Here is a 23213-nt window from a genome sequence, read left to right on the forward strand (position 1 = left end):
CTGTATTGTAGGGTTTTAAAAGTTATCATAAGCCTTTGCCCATAAGAACCTATTTGAGCCTTAAGATCAATGTTGAAAGCCCTGTTATTTGTCCTACCACATTAGTCTGATTGCTGGGCACCAGTAACATGGGCTTTTCAGTGGTGGCCCCACAACTGCAGAACTCACTACCTAGGGAGATTCGCCAAGCTCCCTCTCGTCTTACCTTTGGGTACACTTTGAAGAGCTTTATGTTTTGGGAAACCATTTATGAGTGAATGATATATTTTGTATTGGACTCAAGGACATTCATGTGTTTCTAATTGTTTATACTGTTCTAATTGTGTTGTACAGCCATACTCCCCTGAACATGCCTGATCTCGTCTGATCTCAGAAGCAACGCAGGGTCAGGCCTGGTTAGTACTTAGATGGGAGACTGCCTGGGAATGCCAGGTGCCGTAGGCTTAGAGGAAGGCAATGGTAAACCACCTCTGAATACCTCTTACCATGAAAACCCTATGACTATAGCCAAAAGATTCATAGGGTTGCCACAAGTCATAATCGACTTGAAGGCATATAACAACAACAATTGTGTTGTAAATTTCCTTGGGAAAGCCTCTGCCTTGAAAAGCAGGGAATAATTAAATGCCTGTAATAACAATAACTCTAAAGCTAAATCATCTTATGCCACATAGAGTGCTCTTGGCTTAGGGCGCAATCCAAGTCACCTTTCCAACAGTGCCATGTTTCACCGACAGTGGCCCTCTGCCACATCTGAGTCATAGCGCCACCAGGAGCCTGCTGATGCTGATGGGGGACTGTTGGGGATGGCCAGCCCGGTGGACAGAGGGCGGGAAGAAGCCCCAAAAATGGGGTATGGTGGGGTAGGAGCCACAGGGGGATTTATGCAAGATCCTCCTCACGTTGAGAGCCCACCCCCAGGTTCTGATGTAGAAATCGATGACGCTTTGTTATTTGACCAAGCTTCTAATTTAAATATATTTTTGGAAAACATGGCCACGAATGCGGAATTTTCAAGGAAAATATCGTCGGATAAATGGGTAGATTACTTCAAAAAAGTGAATAAAAATGTGAGCTCTTAGTTTTTAAAAATACGTTCTTTCATTTTTGCTATACCAAGCCACAATGCTGATGTTGAAAGAGTCTTCAGCATGATGAACGCTCAATGGACTGATGAAAGAAATAGACTGGCTGTCGACTCCTTAAAAAATTTGTTAATGGTTAAATATAACTTCAAAGAATTTGATTGCTTACAATTTTACAATTATTGTACAGGAAACAAAAAATTGTTAGCCGAAGTTCGAAGTAAGGCAAAATATTCATTCAATTAAATTTTTATATTTATATTATAGGTTTTGTTAAAGCTCTAATTATTTATCTCTTTCATGTATGTTTATTGCAAAAGTACTTGCAATGTACATGGTTACCTACTTTAATTTGTGATTTAATTTGATTTTTGTGATGATACTAATTGAAGGTTCTGGTCATTCAATTAAAATTTTATATTTACATCAATAAAAATTATGTTCCAGAAATTTTTTTTATTTTATTGAATACCTACTACATTTTACGCACATAAAAAAATTATACCCCCTCCCTCCGGCCCCCAGATCATCATCATCTTTTAAAGAGTGTACTTGTGTACTCTTTTCTTATGATCCAGGGATGGTAACCCTACTCCACGCTGAAACTCCACTGGCCTTTTGTAATGGGCCTCTACAGGGAGCGCTTACTCCCTGGGAGGTTGATTTGAGGGAGCTGTCGTTTCCTGGCTGGCTCATCCGCACGGCTCCCAATGGAGCCAGTGTCCAGCCAGGCCGGCAGCTCCCAAGCAGGAGGAGGATCCTGTGGATCTTTCCACTGGCTCCTCCTCCACCAGCCCCCCTTCTGCAGCTCCCTGGCATTTGGATTGCTCTGCCCACCTACTTGATATTTCAATAGAAACATCAAATTCAGTATGAATTCCTTGCATTGTTTTAAAATAGCCAGCATAAGCTCTCAGAACTTCAGCATTAGAACAAAAACAACACACCTGACTCCTTTTATCTCTTCTCTCAGTCCCTCTTTGTTGGGAGTCCAAAGTGGGTATAGTAAAAATTGCTATATGTTGGAGAAATTCCCTCCTTTGGGTCTTTTGCTGGGGGTCCTTAAATAAAATTTGAAGACACAGGCTTGGAGCAAAAGGTAGGCCTTTATTGAAAACAAGCAATTGCTTGGAGGAGTTACACAGAGAACAAGTCTCTGTGCAAGCCCCCATCATGGACTACACACCACTCCTGTATACTGTTTTCAAGGATACATGGAGTACACAATTATCACATGGTGATACATAAGCATATGTCATTCAGTACAATAACTTGGCATCAACATTCCTAACTTAGCATAAACATAATTATCTCCTCTAAAATATGCAGGTCAAGATAACTTTTCTCTTCCTTTTCCATGAAACAACTACTCCAACCCCTTCCCTACATTTTCTTCATATCTCCTTTGATAGGTATTTGACCTCTAAAGCAAGCATATATTTATAACCTTTACGCTACTTCTTCTCCTAGCTTTGTAAGCGCAATTTCAGCACTTCCACTAATACATTTTACTAATACTTTTTGGGCCTAGCCACTTTAGAGAGCTCACGCAAATCTGAACCAAAAGAATTCTGCAACATTTACACTACCTTGTTTCAAAAAGTTTGGGAATCAATGGACACAAAATGAAATGAAGGAAGAAAAGGCCTCCAATTCCACTTGTTCATAGAGACAGGAGGACAATGAATGACCTTTCCATCAACAATGTCAATTCCAAATGATTTTTTCCTTAAAACCCAAGAGAAACTAATTTTAGAAGATAAATTATCTGGTCACTGGAGAGATTAGAATCTAGGGAATATGCAAGCCACCGATTATTAAACACTCATTCTAAACATAACTTCAGGGAATCATTACAGAATAGACTCAGGTGAGGCGGGGAAATGGTTGGATAAAGCAATTTCCACTTAATTTTTAGAAGGGATGGGGTGGGAAATTCCTTGCTATCGTCCACAGCAATTATATTAAGGGCACAATGAAGGATATTTTTAAAAACAGGTCAGTTGTGAGGAAAGATGTCAGATTAAAAACTTCGCTCCATCACCAGTTTGAGTATGACCAGCGAGGACACTATGAGGGATAGTAATCTACCACCTTTGGCATGCAGTCAATAGTTTTTGCATGAAGTGTACATTTTAAAGAATGCAAAACCATGAAAACAAGCACATGTATTCTAACACCAGAGCCTGGAAAAGAACTTGGCTGTGAAGCAAAGAGCAGATGACATGGCTACAAGGAGGAACCTTATGCATGGCAAGTTTGCCATCCTTGTTATATTGTATCACAGATGGTCTGGGGTGGCCTAAAATCAAATGCGTCATCTTCAATCTTTCCCTATCCTTCCACTCTCTATTCATTACAGGTGTACATTATGACTTTGTACTTTACTTTTGCAATCCAGCAGCACTGACCTTTCCACTTGTTTTAATGCAATGAACAGGGTGAGCTTATAAAGTCACCACAATAACACAAGTAGTTCCATTGAGCCAGCGTTGCAGTCCTTGCATCCCATTTTGCACACCTACCTCCAGATTCAACAGTCCATAGGACTTGTTCATACATTCTCCTGGCTGTCAATGTCTGTTTACATCCTGGGACAGCAGGAGTGTGCACCCCTGCACCCACACACAGAATGCAACATTTGTGAGGATTTCTTACATAGCCACATTTATTGGGCTATACCACTAAAATTATTGCAGGTGGGGGACTGCATGCTTGAATGCTCCCCAGATATGTACATGTATATTTATATTTAAAAACCTGCACCCTCAAAACAAAAACCTCTGTGAGCAAGCTAAGCTAGAACATTTTCTGTGATAAGGCCAATCATACATTTGCTAGGGATACTTTTTTGGCGGGGGGCTTTCAAAGTTTAGATCCCCTCACCCACAGTTAGAAGCAAGAGACACATTATGTGAAGCTGTCAATTATGCATTTTGCTTTTAATCCCATTCAGGTTACATGTGTATCTAACACCTGAGCTTTCGAAGCCTAACAGCTTGCTTTTATGAAGACCTATGTCAGCAAAAACATTGCAACATGGAGTATAAGGTACACAATGCTGGCTGGATATTGCACCTTTTGGTGTTGGCAGTGACACTTCAAGTTGATCAGGATGTTGTTTCACCACAAAGAGTTTCCAAGCAGAATGCAATGACCCAAGAGATGCAACTGGCACTTGATGCCATTGTAATGTTTAATTTTCTAGACATAAGCACTACGTGAAAGGGTTTGGTAGACAGGGCTGGCTTGCTGCTTATCAAGTAATGGATACCATCAATCAATAGCAGCTACATCACTCTCATTAATCAGAGTGGTTTGGTTATCTGACAGGAAATGTTGCAGAAGAGTTACATGGGGAAGGGATCACATTATCACCTGGGAGTGTTGACAATGTCCACTTGGAGGCCTCGACAAAAGGCTTGGTGTCTGAATCCCTTGCAAATGATAACACAAGGGGAAGGAATCTGTCAGCAGACTCCACAGCACCTACAATAGCCATCTGCCATGTGGACTAGGATTCAGCTTGAGTTCCAATTGTTGACAGGCCCCATTGCCACCTTTCTATATTTCCCCCCTCCACTACACATTCAGCTTTCTCTCTCAATATCAAAAACTGAAGCTTTCACATAAACACTTTGTACTACTTGCCATGTGGCTGTAGATTTTTAATGCCTTGCACATGACAAAGAATTCTGAAATGGTACAGCAGATGAAGGGCAATACTATTGCTCATTGGGAAATTTTTAATGCACAATATTACTTCTTAGCTGTCCCTCCCCACTCCATCCCATCCCAAAAAGCCTCTTAATAGGATTCTAGAGGTCACACTGAGAAGGCTGCAAGATAATTTCTGCTTTCCACCATGTAAAAGGCACTTTTTAACAGGACTCTCTTGCTGTGTCTTTGCAACCACATAATCTGGTACATTCAAAATCCACTGCAAAGCCCACATCTTACTTACAACAGAAACTGAATTTTTTTTTTTACAATAATTTTTATTCAAATTTTCATAAAACATACAAAACAAAATCATAAAACATTCAAAGACAAAAAACAAAACAAAACAAAAATAATTAAACAAAAATAAAATAAAATATTGACTTCCCATTTGTCACAGATCAAATCAGTTATAGGTCTACAATATATAACAATCCTGTCTCTTAAATCATATTATAAAATCACTTTCCTCCAGTAGTTATCTTAATTAATCATCAAATCTCATAAACATTACTTTATTCTTTCCACAAAAAGTCAAAGAGAGGTTTCAATTCTTTAAGAAATATATCTATCAATTTTTCTCCAAATAAACATGTCGATTAATCCATCTCGTTAATAATTATAATAATCTTATTGTCATAACCATAGTCCAAATAAACATTTCGATTAATCCATCTCATCAAAATCTGTTAGGTTCAATAATTTCAATAGCCATTATTCCATTATCCCTATTAGTTCCATCTTCCATCTTCAATAGTCCTGTTAAGTCCAGTAATTTCAGTGTCCAATCTTCCATTATCAGTATTCCATAATAATCTTGCTGTCGTAGCCATAGTCATATAATAAGAGTCTGATGGGAATTTCCTCTATCCCAAATATTTTCTTGCCACCCATTCTGAATAAGTTGCTGAAATACTGTTGTAAAGTCATATCTCTGTTCTTCTTTTTTACAAAATGCACTGGCTCATCTCTTGAGAGTTTTTCCATTGTCACATGGCTGCAGTTAATTCCATAGATTTTCTCTATATCATACTCCATCACGTCATTCCAGTCCAAAAGATTATCCAAGCCATTGATAACTTTATCTCTAATATCTTCATTAATTTCTTCAGAGATAACGTTAAATTCCAAACAGTAGATTTTATTTCTAAAATCCATAAACTCCAGATCTTTTTCCAATTCCATATTTGTTCCAATCTCCAGGGCTTGTATCTTCCCTTTATTTTTTCTTTTCTCATCTCTGATCTCATTCTCCTCTCTCACAGGATCCCCTATTTCTTTAAGCTCTTGCGTCATTTTGCTCAGTTCAATTTTCAGCTCCTTACTACCCTGTCGCAGGGTTTGTTTCGTTATCTCAATCTCATCCATTATTTTCTGAAACATAGTTACTTCCAGATTCTCAGCCACTTTCTTGATTGCCATTTTTAAAACCACGAAAACAAAGCAAAACAAAAATAAAGAAGAACCACTTCTTATTTCAGCAACAATTGGGTTAATATTCCAGGCTTGATGACATCACAGTATAAACAGAGCAACCTGCCTTATCTCTCTTGTGCAAGAATGCAAATCAAATTTAGTTCTCAGCATCAAAACAGTTAGTGGCGTCGTGAAGAAGCAGATTCGTCAAAATAAAATAGACCAAAAAGAGAATAGTCCCAGACAATATAATATTCCTCAAAATAGAAATCAGGAATAGAAATCCCTCTTCTGTTTATATCTTTAGAATGCACTTCCAGGACAGCTTTTTGCGACAGAAACAGAGATAAGCTGTTAATTTCGTGAATAACAGAGAAGAGTTATAGCTCACCCAGAAGTTGTCCAAAGCCGATCAATCTGACAAATCTCCTTTTGCTGCAACAATTTAAACCAAGTAAAAAAAATAATAGAAAGAAGAGTGCTTGCCTGTTAGTCCGTTCTCTCTTTAAAGAAAAGATAAACGTATCGCTTAAACAGATAGAGCTTGTTCGGAAGTCTGTCCGGCAATGTTGGCTGGACCTTATCTCATAAATTAATGAAATCCAGTCCTCCCAACAAAAACAGGCTTTTGAGGTTGATCTCTACGTTTCTCCCTGCCCGGGAGAAATTTCATCAGTCAAAAAAAAATGTTCTGACTGATTTATATCTGAATAAGCTTCTTTTGAGGCGGGAGCCCGTCCCAAAAGCAGGCACAAGCGAAGTCACCCTTCCCGGAAGTCAACAGAAACTGAATTATAGGTGGGAATCAAACTTATTTTTATGTACATCTCACAGCGGCTGTAAACACACTAGTCACCCACAGCAAAGCATTTCCATTAGCCACACTTGGAAGGGGAATTGGTTGATCTGCCGATCAGTTGCAAAATCTCTTTTAAGCTGAATGTTTTTATAAAAGCACTCAAGCTACTCCCACTAGGTTTTACAGTAAAAGGGGGTGAGGTTTGACTAGCATTGTGTGCCCCCGTTTTCAGAAGAGAGAGGTGGAGACGAATGGAACCAGCAGAACAGTGAATTGTGTTTTTACTCTATTCAGAGACAGCCATAGCAAAGGGTTCCTTACCCTTTGTGTTAATATGACCCTTCAAAAGACTGGTAAGAAGCCAAATGGAAATTAAAAGAGTAGAGAGAAAAAGATGGAATTATGATTTAGAAAGTTGATGCATGATGAATATTCAGGGCTGTCTCTATATAGAAACTATGCCTCATCTTCCCTTCCACCAGTCTACAGGACTCTGCATTATGAGGATCTGCTCACAATTCAACCGCTTATGTAGGATTCAGCACTTTCACTCTCCTATCTGCTTCCCCCTTTCGTAATCCAAGTTGGTGCAAATCTCTCCCCCTCCATTCCCTTGTCTGGCCATATTACTGCACTAAATGACCCATTCTCATAGAATCATAGAATAGTAGAGTTGGAAGGGGCCTATAAGTCCATCGAGTCCAACCCCCTGCTCAATGCAGGAATCCAAATCAAAGCATTCCCGACAAATGGCTGTCCAGCTGCCTCTTGAAGGCCTCCAGGGCTAAATTTTCTCAGGACTAAATCTTGGATATATCTAGGAAGCATGTATGCACAATGAGATTTGTCACCACTCTTATGGAAGTTATTTTGTTTCCCTCTAAGTCCCTCAGGGTTTTGCCCAAAGCAGAAACTTCCACATCTGCATCAACATTTTGTTTTAGGGAAAACTTGGAGGCCCCTGAGCAATGGGTGAGACTAAGAAAGTCTCTAAAAATGTTGCTTCCTTGAATTTCAGGACTGGTTTGCTTAAGCGGAAACCTCCACATTCTGTTTGGCATTCCTCATGGGGTGAAATTCAGTGGTAAACTCTAGAGTAGGAGTGGGAAACTTGTGGCGCTCCAGATATAGTTGGACTCCAATTAAAACCCATTGAGTAAATCCCAGTGGCTCAATGGGGCTTACTCCCAGATAAGTGGACAGAGGATCTCAGTCTTAGTTGACTTTAATGTGTGAAACTGTACAGAGGATTCCTGCCTAAATTCGAAAGAAATATATTGCCATCTGTTGGGCAATGCTACCACCTGCTAGGATTTTGCCCCATTAGGAATTATGCAGGCTTGCCCAAAATTACCACTTTAATATTAGTATAATAAAATGACCACTCCAATATTAATATAATGTGGACATGGATGATGGGAGTTGTAGCTCAGCAATATCTGGAAGGCCACAGATTCTGCTCAATGCAGTGGTTCCTAAGCAAAGCCTCCAATCAACTGATCTACAGCAGCAGCAGTAGCACAGCGAATTACTTTTTTACTTTAGTGTGTTGCTGCCTTCTAAAATATGAGGAGTTCACTGTTGCCCAAATGCTGAACACCTAAGTGTACTGCATGATTCTGTAATTCTTTGGTTCTTCACATGTCTGCTCACAACTCTGACTCTCATGAGGCTGAGGAATGGGGGATTGGGGAGGCAGGGAGAGACTCCTCAAAGCAGGAGTTAAGACTGGGAATGGATCTGAGATCAGGCTTTTCACATGACCCTTGACACATCTGTATAATTTTCATTCCTTGATGCAGGTCTTCCTCTTTTACATTTTATCTGATCTAACTATATTGTATTTTTGTAGGTATGGGACCCATCACATGGCAGTTTACTTCACAACAAAGCGGAGGCACTGCGAACTACAGCATGAAGAATCTCAGGAGCCATGTGGAGGTGAGGGCGAGTCAGTGGGCTGATGAGACCAGGTGGAAAAAAGGACAGCAAGCAGGAGACGGGGGGGAGGGGGGACACCAGACCAGAGGGCTAAGTGGGCAGTGGTTGGAGGCAGCCTGCATGAGCCAGGATTCATGAGAAACCATGGGGGGGTAGGAAGGTGACACCAGGCAGAGAAAAGGACAGGAAGAGGGCAGCAGCGTGTGGGGGGCACTAGATCACATGGTAAGCAAGCAGGTGGTGGCTGGCGGTGTCTGTGTGACCCACAGTTCATGGGAAGCCCTGTGGTTGTGGGGGAGATGGAGGGTGGGCAGCCCAGATGGGCAGAGAGTGGGCAATCAAGTAGGCAGCTCCTCAGTGGCAGGAGAGCAGGACTGTTGCTGTGGAGCTGGCCTGGCCTGTGCTTCCTGTGCGGCTCACCTCCACCATCTATCTGCCTCCTTTGCTTCCCCTCTCTGCAGGAGAAAGTATGGGGGTGAGGTGCTTTGGTGGTCTGGGGGAGGGAGAGGGGAGACGTGCCTTGGTGACTTTGTGGAGCAACAGAGAAAAAGCTACCTTGGTGACCTATGGGACGGGGAGAGATTCCTTGGTGACCTGGGGGAAGGAGATGGGGAGTGGGGAGGTGCTTTGGCGACCTAGGGGAGTGGGAATGGAAGTTGGGAGGTGCCTTAGTGATCTAGAGGAGGGGTTGTTGTGCAAAGCACACAGGGGCAGAGCCCCTAGTTTGTTTGTTTATTTATAACATTGGTATACTATATTTCATCCAAGGACTCCTAACTGAGCAGAGACAGCTGTGTCAGCTGGTCCAGAGGAGATACAAGCGAGCCAGCTTTCAGAAAGCGAGTTAACAGGGAGAGATAATAGGAGTTGGGCAGACGAGTTCAGCAAGGGAGGTCAAAGGGGAAGTCCCTATTTTTTTTCTTATACAGTCCACCACATACCAGTGAGACTCTCCTATTTACCCTGAAGATGCACAGGACAAAGCACAAGACATTCCGATACAAGCAGAAAGAAAGAAAGAAATAAAAGGCGGTAGAGACTATGGACAGGAAGGACACCCCAGTGGTGGTGACCTGCAAGATGTGTGCAATGTTTGTTTTCTTGTCTGAGAATAACACGGCATATACGTGCAATAAGTGCAAGCTGGTGATGCTGTTGGAAGAAAAAGTGAGGGGCCTGGAACAGCAGGTGGCCACACTGATGAGTATAAGAGAAGACAAATAATTCTTAGATAGAACATTGGAACAACAGCAGCAAAAAGAAGTACAGGGGATGGAAGAACAGCAAGTTGAAGCAGACGACGAGACTGTTGTAGAGAGCAATAATGAAGTGCTTAGAGATGACCTGAAAACAAAAAAGGACACATACAGGAAGTGGAAAGAAAGCCAGACCACAAAAGAAAATACAGATAGGTAGCATGGAATTTAAAGGGTGGCATCAGGAAGGCTAAAGCTGAGGATGTGCTGAGGTTAGTGAGAGATGCCAAAAGCAACAAAAAAGCTTTCTTCAGGTACATCCATAGCAAAAGACAGAGGAAAAAAAAGGTGGTACAGCTACTCAATGAGCATGGAAAAGATAAGAGATGACAAAGAAAAGGTGGACATGCCCAATTCCTACTTTGGCTCAGTCTTCTCCCAAAAGAGGGTCTATGACCCTCCTGGGAAACATGAAATTGAAGGGGCAGGATTGCAACTTGAAACTGATAGACAAATGGTCAAGGAATACTTTGAATGAGTTCAAATCTCCAGGGCCTGACAAATTGCATCCTAGAGTATTGAAGGAACTGACTGAAGAACTCTTGGAACCAGTCTGTTATCTTTGCGAAATCGTGGAGGATGGGTGAAGTGCCGGATGATTGCAAGAGGGCTAATGTTATCCCTATCTTCAAAAAGGGCAAAAAGAAGGAACTTGGAAACTACAGACCAGTCAGCCTGACATTGATCCCTGGGAAAATTCTGGAGCAGATTATAAAGTGGTCAGTCTGTAAGCACCTTGAAAACAATGCAGTGATTACTAGAAGCCAACATGGATTTATCAAGTGCACATCCTGCCATACCAATCGTATCTCACTTTTATTGGGTAACCTCCCTAGTAGACTGTGGGAATGTTGTGGACATAATATATCTCGACTTCAGGAAAGCTTTTGACAAAGTGCCCCATGATATTCTAATTAGCAATGTAGCTAGATGTGGGCTATCAGGTGGTTACAGTTGGCTACACAATCATATTCAAAGAGTGCTTATCAATGGTTCCTTCTCAAACGGAGGAGGTAGCAAGTGGGGTACTGCAGGGCTTGGTTCTGGGCCCAGTGCTGTTCAACATTTTTATTAATGACTTGGATGAGAAGGTGCAGGGAATGCTTATCAAATTTGCAGATGATGCAAAATTGGGAGGAAGAGCCAATACCCTGGAAGACAGAAACAAAATTCAAAGGGATTTTGATGGGCTGAAAACAACAGAATGAATTTTAACAGGGATAGGTGCATTCTACATCTAGGAAAAAGAAACCAAATGTACAGTTTTAAGATGGGGAATACTTGGCTTAGTAATATTACATGTGAGAAGGATCTTGGGATTGTTGTTGATCACAAGTTGAATATAAGCGGACAGTATGATGTGGCTGCAAAAAAGCAAACACTATTTTAGGCTGCATTAACCAAAGTATAGTTTCCAAATCGCATGAAGTACTAGTTTCCCTCTATTCAGCACTCGTTAGCCTCATCTTGAGTACTTGAGTATCTTTATGCTGCACTTTAAGAAGGATTCAGATAAACTGGATCAGGTTCAGAGGAGGGTGACAAAGATGATCAGGGTACTGGAAACAAAGCCCTATGACAAGAGACTGAAAGAACTGGGCATGTTTAGTCTTGAGAAAAGAACACTAAGCGGAGATATGATAGCACTCTTCAAGAACTTGAAAGATTGCCACACAGAGGAGGGCCAGAATCTCTTCTCAATCGTCCCGCAGTGCAGGACATGGAATAATGGGCTCAAGTTGCAGGAAGCCAGATTTCAATTGAACATCAGGAAAAAACTTCCTGTTAGAATGGTATGACAAAGGAAGGTGGTGGGCTCTCCAACACTGGAGACATTCAACAGTCAGCTGGTCAGCCACTTGTTAATTTGATTCCTACATTGAGTAGGGAGTTGGACCCGATGGCCTTATAGGCCCCTTCCAACTCTACAATTCTATGATTATAGGCTCAGGAAGATAAATATGGAATTGTCCATTTTTAATCTTCGCAACTTTTTAAATTATCCAGACAATAGTAATCACATCCGTCCTAATGCCCAAATAAACTATATTCAAGTATTACTTGTGGGTGTAAAATAAAATTGTCATAGCAAAAGAAGACACTTAGTATACATTCTCTGTACAAACTATTAATTCCAAAGGACTGCACTAGGCTTGAAAATATACTTGGGAGATAATTGAACAGCCATTGTCTCATAAATGACTGTTTCTGGGCTAGTAAAAAAGATGTTGGCTAATAACTTTCATGGAATTACTTGCAATACTAAATTTAAAAAAAGCCGCCTACTCACAATTAAATTTCTTACCATTTTCACTGATAGTGGGTGAGGGTGAACATCATACATACAAAGACTCCTTGGCCCTGCACTCCCTCTCATTGCAAATGCATTCACACAGAAACCTGTGACCTCATAATCTGCATAGGAACCAAGATGCACTTCCCTCTGATGGCAAATGTACGTGTGAACATCTCTTAGCAACAGCCGGATATAAGCAAGCAAGGAAATGCAACATTTCCCACTTCAAGCATCCCACTTACACATATAAAGAAAAGTGAGAAAAGCGGGGGGGGGGTTCACTCAAAGCACTCGCATTGCAAGAAACCACCTTCAAAGAATGAAGGAAGAAAATTGGCCCTTGACCATCCCCAAGTGCTTTCTCCTTAACAAGGAGTGGTGTAGGCGCTTTTGTCATACCGATTTTTCAGGGCCTGGATGAGAAAGAGTCGGAGGCTTTGACTAGGGTAGGCTGCAATCCTAAACCATTTATCTAGGCATAAGCCTCAATAAGGCTTTCTTCTGAGTATATACAGTTAGGATTGGAGCCCAAGATAGCAAAATGTGGGTGCAGACCTGGAAGCTGTATTAAAAGCTTAGAAGAAAGGGCTTGTAATACTGGCCCCTGCAAATGGCAGGCAATATTTTGTAAACCACTTAGAGGTTTTTACAATCAAGCTGTAAAGTTTGTTAAATAAATAAATAAACATGAAGCTTGAGAATTGGTCAGACCTGGAATAAATACTAGCCTTCAACATTTGACTGGTTGACAAGAATCATACTTTCTGCTTCCTGCATTGCAGGGTCCATTTTTGCAGCTCAGGCCACTAATATTGGGGACTCTGAGCTTGAATGCAGGTCTAGGTTTGGGTGTGGTTACCATGGTCTCAGCTTGGCACTGACACTGAGCCAAGGATAAGAGGAGCAGAGGGGAGGAAGATACTATTGGGCCAATAAGGTGAGTCATCTGGAGAGCTGGAGGGGACCCCCAAAAACTGGAGTCTCAGGCTGAAAAATTGAGATCTGGCAACCCTATACAGCTATGACCATAGCTGTATAATTACTGGGCAAGTTTTAACAGTGTCCAGGCTGTGTCATGTGCCCAAATGGACAAAATCAAATCTATTGCTTCTCTCCAGATTCAGTGCTTGCTGCAAGGCCAATAACTGAAAGCTGGTGTGGTGGATGGTGTTATTCACCTGGGAAGGAAAACTTGGCTTCAAGTTCATTTTGAACCAGGAATCTCATTTCGGAAGACCCAGATTCAAATTGCAGCTCAATCCACCTCACAGGGCTGTTGTAAAAATGGGGGGTTACTATGTATGTTACAGGATCCTCATTTTGATAACAAGTGGACATCTTTGTGTTCTCAGATTTTTCTGAATTTTTATTAACATCTTGTTCTCTCTTTTTTCCCCACAAAGCCTCCACATTTTCATTCCTTGGGAGTCATAGTAAAGTGTCCCTATAACAGGTGGCGATGTCATTGATACACAGAAGCAGGAGACACAAAAATATGGCAAGGAAATGTTTATTGTAATTTGAAACTTCTCACACACTTTGTTTTATGTTATGAACCCATGACATCCAATCCTTTCTATTGATCTGTGGTCATCACCACAAAGTGTAAATCAAACAGTGATTTCTCATTGACAAACTAGCATACATTTTAAAAAGATCCTTTGAGGATCCTCAATGCCACATTCCATCAATAACAACAGATGCTCTATCTTGAGAAGACATTAATCTCCCTCATGGTATAACACTAAAGCAGGAAATAGTGTGGATACATACATAGATTAATGTGTGCAATGTGATTTGCATTCAGGGAGCTGCACAGGTTATAAATAAGGATTAGCATAACTTTAGGGAGATTAATGATCCCTAAATTGTTTCCTTACAGCAGAAAAAGATTCCAGGCAATTCTGAATTTACAAATATAATGGGGGGGGAGGAGCTTTTATACCTATTGTGTAGCATGAGAAATTACTACCATTTCTAGAAAAAAATCACACACTGTAAAGTATTATACGTGGGGCTACCCTTGACAACTATTTGAAATTTCAATTAGTACAAAATACAGCAGCTATTATTACTTATGCTGTACACCGCCCTGGGAGCTTATTGCTATAGGGCGGTCTAAAAATGTAATAAAATAAATAAATAAATAAATAAATACTAATCAGCACTAGTCAGATGGATCATATCAACACCAGTTCTATAATGGTCCATTTCAAAAAGCAATTCAGGATGCTGCTTCTTAGCTTTAGACTTCAAGTCGCTGATGGACCATATTCTCTCAAACTAACCTGCCCAAACATTAAAATCATCTTCAATTCTCTGAGTTCCCTCACCTTCAGAAGTAAGATTGGTGGTGATCAGGGAAATGCCCTGATGCCAGTTATGGGATTCTAACTGGATGCCAATCCTACTATTTTTTCAATACCAGGTGAAGTGCTGGACTAGGACCAGGGAGACCTGGATCCAAATCCCCACTCAGCTCACCAGGTGACATTGGGGCATTCACTATCTCTCAGCCTAACCTACCACACAGAGTTGTTGTAAGCATAAAATCATTTATAATACTCTGAACTCCTTGGAGGAGGAGTGGGACATAAATGTAATAAATAAATATATATTCACCCAAGCCTTTTAATATAATATGTCAGTTATATTTTAACTTTGATTTGTTTTTATTGTGAGATTGTCTTGATTGCTGTTACTTTCAATGCTATTTCTTGTTCTAATCTGGGGGAGCCTGTTTTGGCTCAACCCTAACTGAGATTCTCTCTGGGAGCCAAGCTGGTGACCCAACCTAAAATGCAGGATATTACCCTGAATGGGCATATCAAATTATTCTGGTATCTCAGTCTTCACAATATATTCTGCAGCTTTCCTCACTGCTTTGAAAAATGGCTGTAGGGAGTCAAACTGGCATTCAAACATTAATCACAAAATTCTATCATAAATGTACATACCAACTTTCTGATATCTTAGTATTCATCTATGTCACATAGTTTTTATTTTGCCAAGAGACCTAAGTCACATCTGGAATAAAGGAGGATTGTATTGGGAGGATCTAGGTAACAGAGACAATACTGTAGTGAATGATCAACCGTGTATATATATATATATTGCTTCCAATTTTCCAGCCCTCATCTTTCTTCTTACTCCAAGATGCTCTCCACCAGCACCCAGCACACCTTCTTCAATCAGATTCTGACTGGTCAATGAACAATGTTTCTTCCAGCCAGATTTTCTTTAGAAGGAGTCTCTGAATTGCATTGGCCTCCTTGAAAACTATAGCCATCAAGTTGGGCATAACAGAATTAGCTGTCTGGATTACTATGTAGGTTAAGTAGCCCCTACAGTATGGCTAACACCCTTGCTGCTGACAGCCACATAGTAGCTTTTGAAGACATTAAAAATATTCCAGTTTATCCTTGGATTTTGGCATCAATGTTGGATCATAATATTCTGGACACAATTTAGAGCTGAACCAAGAATTCACACTGTAACAACAATATCCTCTGAAAGAGTGGCCAAACCAGCAATATATTCTGCCTCTCCAAAAGCAACGCCAAAATCACATACACCTCAACATTTCACAGATGAAAAATTGGATGTCGCTCTTCTCTGTTTGTCACACCTCCATTCCCATCACCCCAGGAGTTCCCATCCCCACTAAGCACTGCTGACTGGTCTGTTCAGTATACCTTTACAACAGCTGGTCTTGCATTGACTGAAAAGCAAAAAGTGTGCATACTCTTTTGGTTAAAGGTATACCAAGCATAATTATATATTATCTAATATATTATCAACAGTTCAGAGTTAACCCATTTTCCGCTACAGCAGCATGTGAAATGTCAGACCACACTTTGCATGGTATCTTATTTATTTGTTTTATTATTACATTGACATCCCACATCCCATCCAGGAACTTAAGAGGCCATACGTGGTTCTCCTCCCCATTTTATCCTCTCAACAATCCTGTGAGGTAGGTTAGGCTAAAAGAGAGTGACTTTACAGATGAGTGGGAATTTGAACCCTGATCTCCCAGATCCTAGTCCAACACTCTAACTGCTATACCATGCTGGCTAAGAACACTGCCCAGGCATTAATGTGCATTAAAATACACAAAAGTCATCTTGCATCCACCTCCTTCCATGACATTTAACTTACTTACACCTAAAGAAAAAGAGTGGAAGCTCAAGAATGGCACTTCTAGTAATTTGTGCCAACAAAATTCTACCAAAAACAGTCTACAAAAACTCCCTTTAAAAGAGAGAGAGAGAGAGAGAGGAACAGGTACCAGAAAACTGGGGCAGTCCTTCATAGAGAGGGACCTCTGGAGCATATGTAATAAACTAAGCCAGCATTTCTACACTATTCTAACAGCCATTCAGTGAACTTTCACATTTAAATTCATTTCCTGTTTCCTCTTTATTTTTTTGTTTTTGTTTAAAACAAACAAATAAAATCCAGCTCTTGAAAACTCAAGTAACTGTTCACACACACATTAGAAATACTCCATTGGCAACAAAGCAACCCTAGGGGTAGGACCTTCGTCCCAGTAGAATTCAAGCATACTATCTGACAACAACATCAGATAGCTAAGTGGCCACATGGTACCTGCAGTCATCATATGAAAAGCAAGAGCCAGTGATTGAATGTTCCAGTATCATTCTCCCTAAAATACAGCAGATACAAAGCACACTTGTCCTAAATGATCAAATATGAAACAAGCCAGAGAATGGACGAGGGGAGGGGGTGGAGAAACAGCAGGGATAAAATAACTGGCCAGGATTCACAGGCAAGCTTATGTTGGCACAGTTCCTGCTACATGCATAGAAATCTAATCTGCTGGACTGTCCATCTGGGATATTATACCAGCAGCACAAACATTTACTACACACACAGTCACAAACAAAATAAATTTTAACATGATTTCTTTTTTGTCTGTGTGTATGTGTGTGGAGAGGGGCGGGGGAAGCTTGTTGACCTTGACTGCTGGCTACCCACAAAATGACTGGACAGACAAGATAAACTGAAGGGAGAATCCTGCCTATTGTGGTAGGTGTGATTTATTAAGAATGGAATTCCCATTGGTGGAAATAATATTTTGGGGATTAGTGTAGACAGGATATGCAAGGAAAAGAAATCTGCCAAAGAAACAACATAGTCCAGCCCAAACCAGGCCATGCCACAGAACTTCCATGGCCCCAATTCCACATAGCATACACTCTTTTTCAATCATCCCCTATAGCAGGGGTGGGTACGGTTGCCAGGTGTCCAGTTTTTGCCCAGAGACTCCATATTTTTTGGGTCCTCTCCAGGTCTCTGGGTAAATCACTGTAATCTACAGACTCTCAGCTTTCATTTTAAAAAAATTAAGTTTCTAGGTGGTCTGTTTCTCGATATACACCAGAAGTCAGCCGTCCCGTCCCCCTGCAAGTCTATTAAACGAGCTCATAGCTGGATGCTCTAACCCGCTATTTCAGGTTTGTAGCCAATAAGTGTTGGCCTCCAGGCAGTACCAAGACCACATTGCAAAGCCTGAAAACTGTTGTTTCATAAATTGAGGAAGTATATACCTTTTAGTCTTTTTCTCTCTTCTGTGCAGAAGTCAAGCAAGTTAAATTTTCCTGGGCTGTTGAAGAGGGCATGGTTTTGAAAACCTTCCCAATATGAAGCTTTAATCCAATACTCACTTTTCTGGGAGTAAAGCTGCAATGCTCATCCCACATACCTGGAAAAAAAACCCACTGAATTCAATAGCACTTACTTTTGAGTAGACTTGGTTAGGATTGTGCTGTAAATTAATGGGATCTTTGAGTGAACATAGCAAAGAATTGTCTTCATGTTGTAAATCTTTCTCTCCCTCTCCAATCCTATTTTTTAAAGCAATCAGACAGGGCTTACATAGGTATCACTGTTTTTAGTATGTAAGAAACTAATACTGATTGTATTTTTTAAAAAGAAATGTTCCACAATGACCACCTGTTTTTTACAATAAACTATTATATGGGGTATATGTATTTTTACATACATATTTACATATTTCCACTACAAATATATTTACAGGTTGTGTAAATAATAAATATCTTTGACGGTCATGCTTATATTTCTTCATTTAAAGCACATGACTTCCCCTAAAGAATCCTGGGAAGTGTAATTTCCCCCTCACAGCTATAGTTCCCACCACCCTTACAAACAACAATTCCCATGATTCTGTGGTGTGATTCATGTGCTTCAAATGTATGTTGAATGTGCTTTAAATGAATGGTGTGTATCTGCCCTAGCTATGATGTGCATTCATTAGTGAATTGAAAAAAACCATTTTAAAAGATACTTTTTTAAAACAGGGGAAGGGCTGTAACTCAATGGTAGTGCATATACTTTGCATGCAAAGGTCCAAAATTCAATTTCTGGAAAAGGCTATTGCCTGGAATCCCGGAGAGCCAATCCTAGTCCATGTCATCAGTACTTGACTAGATGGTACCAAATGGCCTGAGTTGGTATAAGGCAGATTCCTTTGTTCCTAAAAGTGGAAAGAGACCCAAGGGCCACCATGATTCCAAAATGTATTTATGTATTTTATTTACATTTATATACAGCTTTATTGTAAGAAATCTCAAAGCAGTTTACAGAAGGAATTAAAACAATAAAATTAAAGGCAAAAACAAAGATAGGTTTTAAAAAACATTCAAAATAATAAAACCAACAATGAGTTAAAAACAGATAAAAAAACACAATAGCTTCTACATGCCTGGGTAGAACTGCCTAAACAAAAATGTTTTTAGCAGGTGCTGAAAACAGTACAATGACGTTGTCTGCCTAATGTCAATAGGCAGGGAGTTCCAAAGCATAGGTGATGCCGCACTAAAGGACTGATTTCTTACAAGAGCAGAACAAGTACTATGTGGCACCCGTAACATGGAAAGCACACCTTGAACTTGGCCTGGTAGGAAATCTGCAGCCAATGCTGATTTCAGAGCAGAGGGATTATGTACTGACAGGGTCTCACTCATGTCATCAATTGTGCCACAGCATTCTGTACTAACTGCAGCCCCCGGGTCAGGTTGTGCTGTATGGGGATTTCTGTGATCTTGGCTGACTGGCAGCCAGGATTTTTTTTAGTTTTGGTTTTGGTTAGGAATCCTGAATGGATGTGGGATGCGGAGTATTCTGCCTTACTCATAGGAATTTTGTTGTGGTTGGTATGGCATTGCATTTAGGAAATCATCACTGTCTTTGGTTTTTCTTTTCCATTTGCATTTCATTTACCTTTAGCCTCACTCTGTTACATCCCTAAAAACAGCAATAGTGGTTCCATATGTTCAGCTCAACCCCCTTAAACCCAGTGATGATGCACCTTGTTGGTTGCATGATGGTTTGTTTCTTGCCCAATCATGGTAAAAGAGAATCACATACTGGTAAGTGTGGCTGCAATTGTTGTTGTTCCCAAGCTGCTGCCTTTGAATGTAGACCAAACCAGAGCTTGGAAGATTACTTTTTAAAAGTAATAAATTACAGTTACATGGCCCCAAAAAGTAGTAATTACCGTTACAATTACAATTGCTCTGAAAGTAACTGATTACTTTACTTTTATTCAAATGTAATCACTACAATAACATTTTAGTTACTTTAAAAAAATGTCTACAAGGTTCTGGCCTTGGCTGCTGCACATCTAAGTAGCCTAAAACAACATTAAAAATAAGCACACACACACACAGAGGGTAGTAAAATAAAAAAAATTATCTGTAAGATTAACAGAATGGCATAACAGAATCTCACATCTCCCCACCCCACCCCCAGCATTGATGATACTCCAACACACATATAATTCACTTGAAATCAAAGTTTACTCTTCAAATGCTGCTTTTACAATACATTTCTGTTATGTTTCAAAAGAACAGGATGCTCAAAGAGCACGTCAGAAAAGGAATGTCTTTTTACAGATTATGTTGCCACCTGCGGCACTTGAAGGCATGCCTGTGTTGTGCTGCAAAAAACAATGCAGCATCCCTTTCAACTAAAACACATTTTGATCAATATCAATAAAAAAACTGCAAACTTTAGTACTTTACAAGTTGCCTTTGTAATTTTTTTTGTCAACAGTATGACTTAGAGGTAACTTAATCCTCTACATACTTACCAGGAAGTAAGTCCCACTGAACTCATTGAGTAGACATGTATGCACAATTGAACTGTCAAAAGCAGAACTTAAGAGACATAACGTAGGTAAACAGAAAATGCACATATCAAAAGTAATCTACCAGCATAAATGTTATCCCTTCTCCTGCTATTAAAATGTGGTCTTGCCCAGCATATAGTGAAACTATGGAATTTACCACCACAAGAAGCAGTGATGGGCACCAACTTGGATGGCTTTAAAAGAGAATTAGACAAATTCATGGAGGATAAAGCTATCAGCGGCACCTAGCAATGATGGCTATGTTCTACTTCCACTGTCAGAGACAGTCTGCTTCTGAATATCAGTTGATGGAAATACAAGTGAGGAGAGTGCTGCCTGTGCACTCAGGTCCTGCTTATGGGCTTCCTTTTAGGGCATCTGATTGGCCACTGTGAGAATAGGATGCTAGGCTAGATGGGCCACTGGTTGGATCCAGCAGGCTCTTCTTATGTTCTTGTATGTATTGCAATAAACAACAAAGGTACTTGTGGGGCCTTACAGATTAGGGATAGACAACATGGTGCCCTCCAGATTTGTAGGACTACAATTTCCATCATCCCTGATAATTGGTTATGTTGTCACAACGCTGAAGTTGGTTCCTAGTTCACAGTTCCTTATTTGCTTGAAAGTTCAAAACACTAAAAAACAAGAAAAGGTCACAGCTACAGCAACTCCATAGGAAAGTAAACATGCTTCTGAACCCCAAAATATATATTGGGGTACCCCATATCATATATCACTGTGATCTGGGGACTCTCCCCGTCAAGAATAACAAATTTATTCAATCAAAATTATTAGGCTTCTAAAATGCATAAAAAACTGAGGGTGCCCACCCCAAACTCTACTCTGGGCCGGGACAAAACTTACACCCCAGGAAAGAGGAGGGTATCCTCTACGAGATGCAAGTACGTCCTGCCTGGCCCACAACTTTTGCTGGGTGCAGGGCAGGGATAGGGGCATCTATGCACAACCAAAATGGACACAAAGATGCAGAAAAAAAATAAGAAACTGAGGGTGCCCACCTCACAATCTTCCCTGGGCCAGGACAAATCATACACCCAAAGAAAGGGGAGGATATCTTCTACAAGATGCCAATGCTTCCCACCTGGCCCAGAGTTTCTGTTGGATTCAGGGCATGTATAAGGGCATCTATGCACAACCAAAGAGACAAAAAGCAAAGCAAAGAATAAATATCCGGGGGTGTTCACCACAAAATCATCTCTGGGCCAAGACAAATCAGATACCCCAGAAAATGATAAGGTGTCCTCTATGCTATGCCAGTGCTTACGGCCAGTGCTTATGATCCATGTGGATTTTTTTAAAAATTGTATTGGTCTTCCCTGTTACTTCCTTTGTTGTAGCTCAATTTTTATTTTTAAAAGCCATTGATGTTGGTGACAGAAGGACTTGTGGCAGGGTCAACAAACAATGATTTCTTGAAGAAGATGTAATTTCATAGATGACACTCTAAAGTATGCACGGATGACATCTCATAGAACACACTCTCCCAGATGCATGGAAGTATGATATGTGGTGCCCCAAATCATCTTTTAGGATGGGCACTCCAGTTTCTTATTTTCTTTCCTCTACATATTTGCTATTTTTCTAATACATATATGCCCTTGTCTGTACCATACACACAAAAGAAGCTCTGAACTGGGTGGGAACCCTCTCCTGCATGCATGGATGTATGACTTGTAGTGCCCAAAGCATGTTTTGGGGTGGGAACCCGCAGTTCCTTATACACGTTCTACATTGCATGTTGTGAGTTGATGCACATATCCGTTTCGTGTGTCCAGAAGAAAATCCGTTCCGGGCAGGATGCGGTGGCATCTCGTTGAGGACACTCTCCCCTTTGCTCAAGTGAATGATGTTTCATGACCCACAGCAGTGGGTCACCCCAAATTACATATTTTTCTCTACTTACTCTTCATTATTTTAGTTCTGCACAGATGACCTTATGAGTACCCTGCACCCAGCAGAAACTATAGGCCAGGTGGGAATGACTTGTAGAGGCCACCCTCCTCCTTCCTGGAATGTAAGATTTGTCCTGGCAGCAGGGGTGTAGTTGTCCAGGGGCTCAGGGAGTCCTAGACCCCTTACCTTTGGGGGAGCAGGGTCCCTATGTCTCCAGCATCATATGAACTGATCGGCATGAAAGGGGAGTGTGTTAGCCACTGAGAAGAGTCTTCTAATATGCTTCCTTGTCCTTTCCTGCTGATTGGAGCCAATCAGAGTGAAACGAGGTGAGTCACCCACTGAGAAGACTCTTTTCAGTAGCTAATACTCTCCCCTTTCATACTGATTCTCTCCTAGGGACATCAGTTGTTGTGGGAGAAGGCATTAACAAGGATCTCATTCTCAACCCAGGAGCAAAATAAGGGGGGAGGGAGGTCTGGCTGTGACTGAGAATATCATGAAGGGACCCTGCACTTCTGAATTTGCCACTACACTACTGTCTGGCACAGTGCAGATATTTGGGTGGGCGCCCTCAGTTTCTTATTGTTTTCTGCATATTTTTCTT

At 40.7% G+C, this 23213-nt stretch overlaps 1 protein-coding gene and 1 pseudogene across 10 annotated transcripts in view; one reads left to right on the forward strand and one right to left on the reverse strand.

The window, feature by feature from the left end:
* Positions 1-23213, reverse strand: part of KCNMA1 (potassium calcium-activated channel subfamily M alpha 1) — an 848545-nt gene that overhangs the window by 720657 nt on the left and 104675 nt on the right. The gene's annotated exons all lie outside the window — the stretch shown is intronic.
* LOC133389789 (5S ribosomal RNA) lies at positions 326-444 on the forward strand (annotated as a pseudogene).

The sequence above is a fragment of the Rhineura floridana genome, chromosome 7, assembly GCF_030035675.1.
Source record: "Rhineura floridana isolate rRhiFlo1 chromosome 7, rRhiFlo1.hap2, whole genome shotgun sequence".
Lineage (NCBI taxonomy): Eukaryota > Metazoa > Chordata > Lepidosauria > Squamata > Rhineuridae > Rhineura > Rhineura floridana.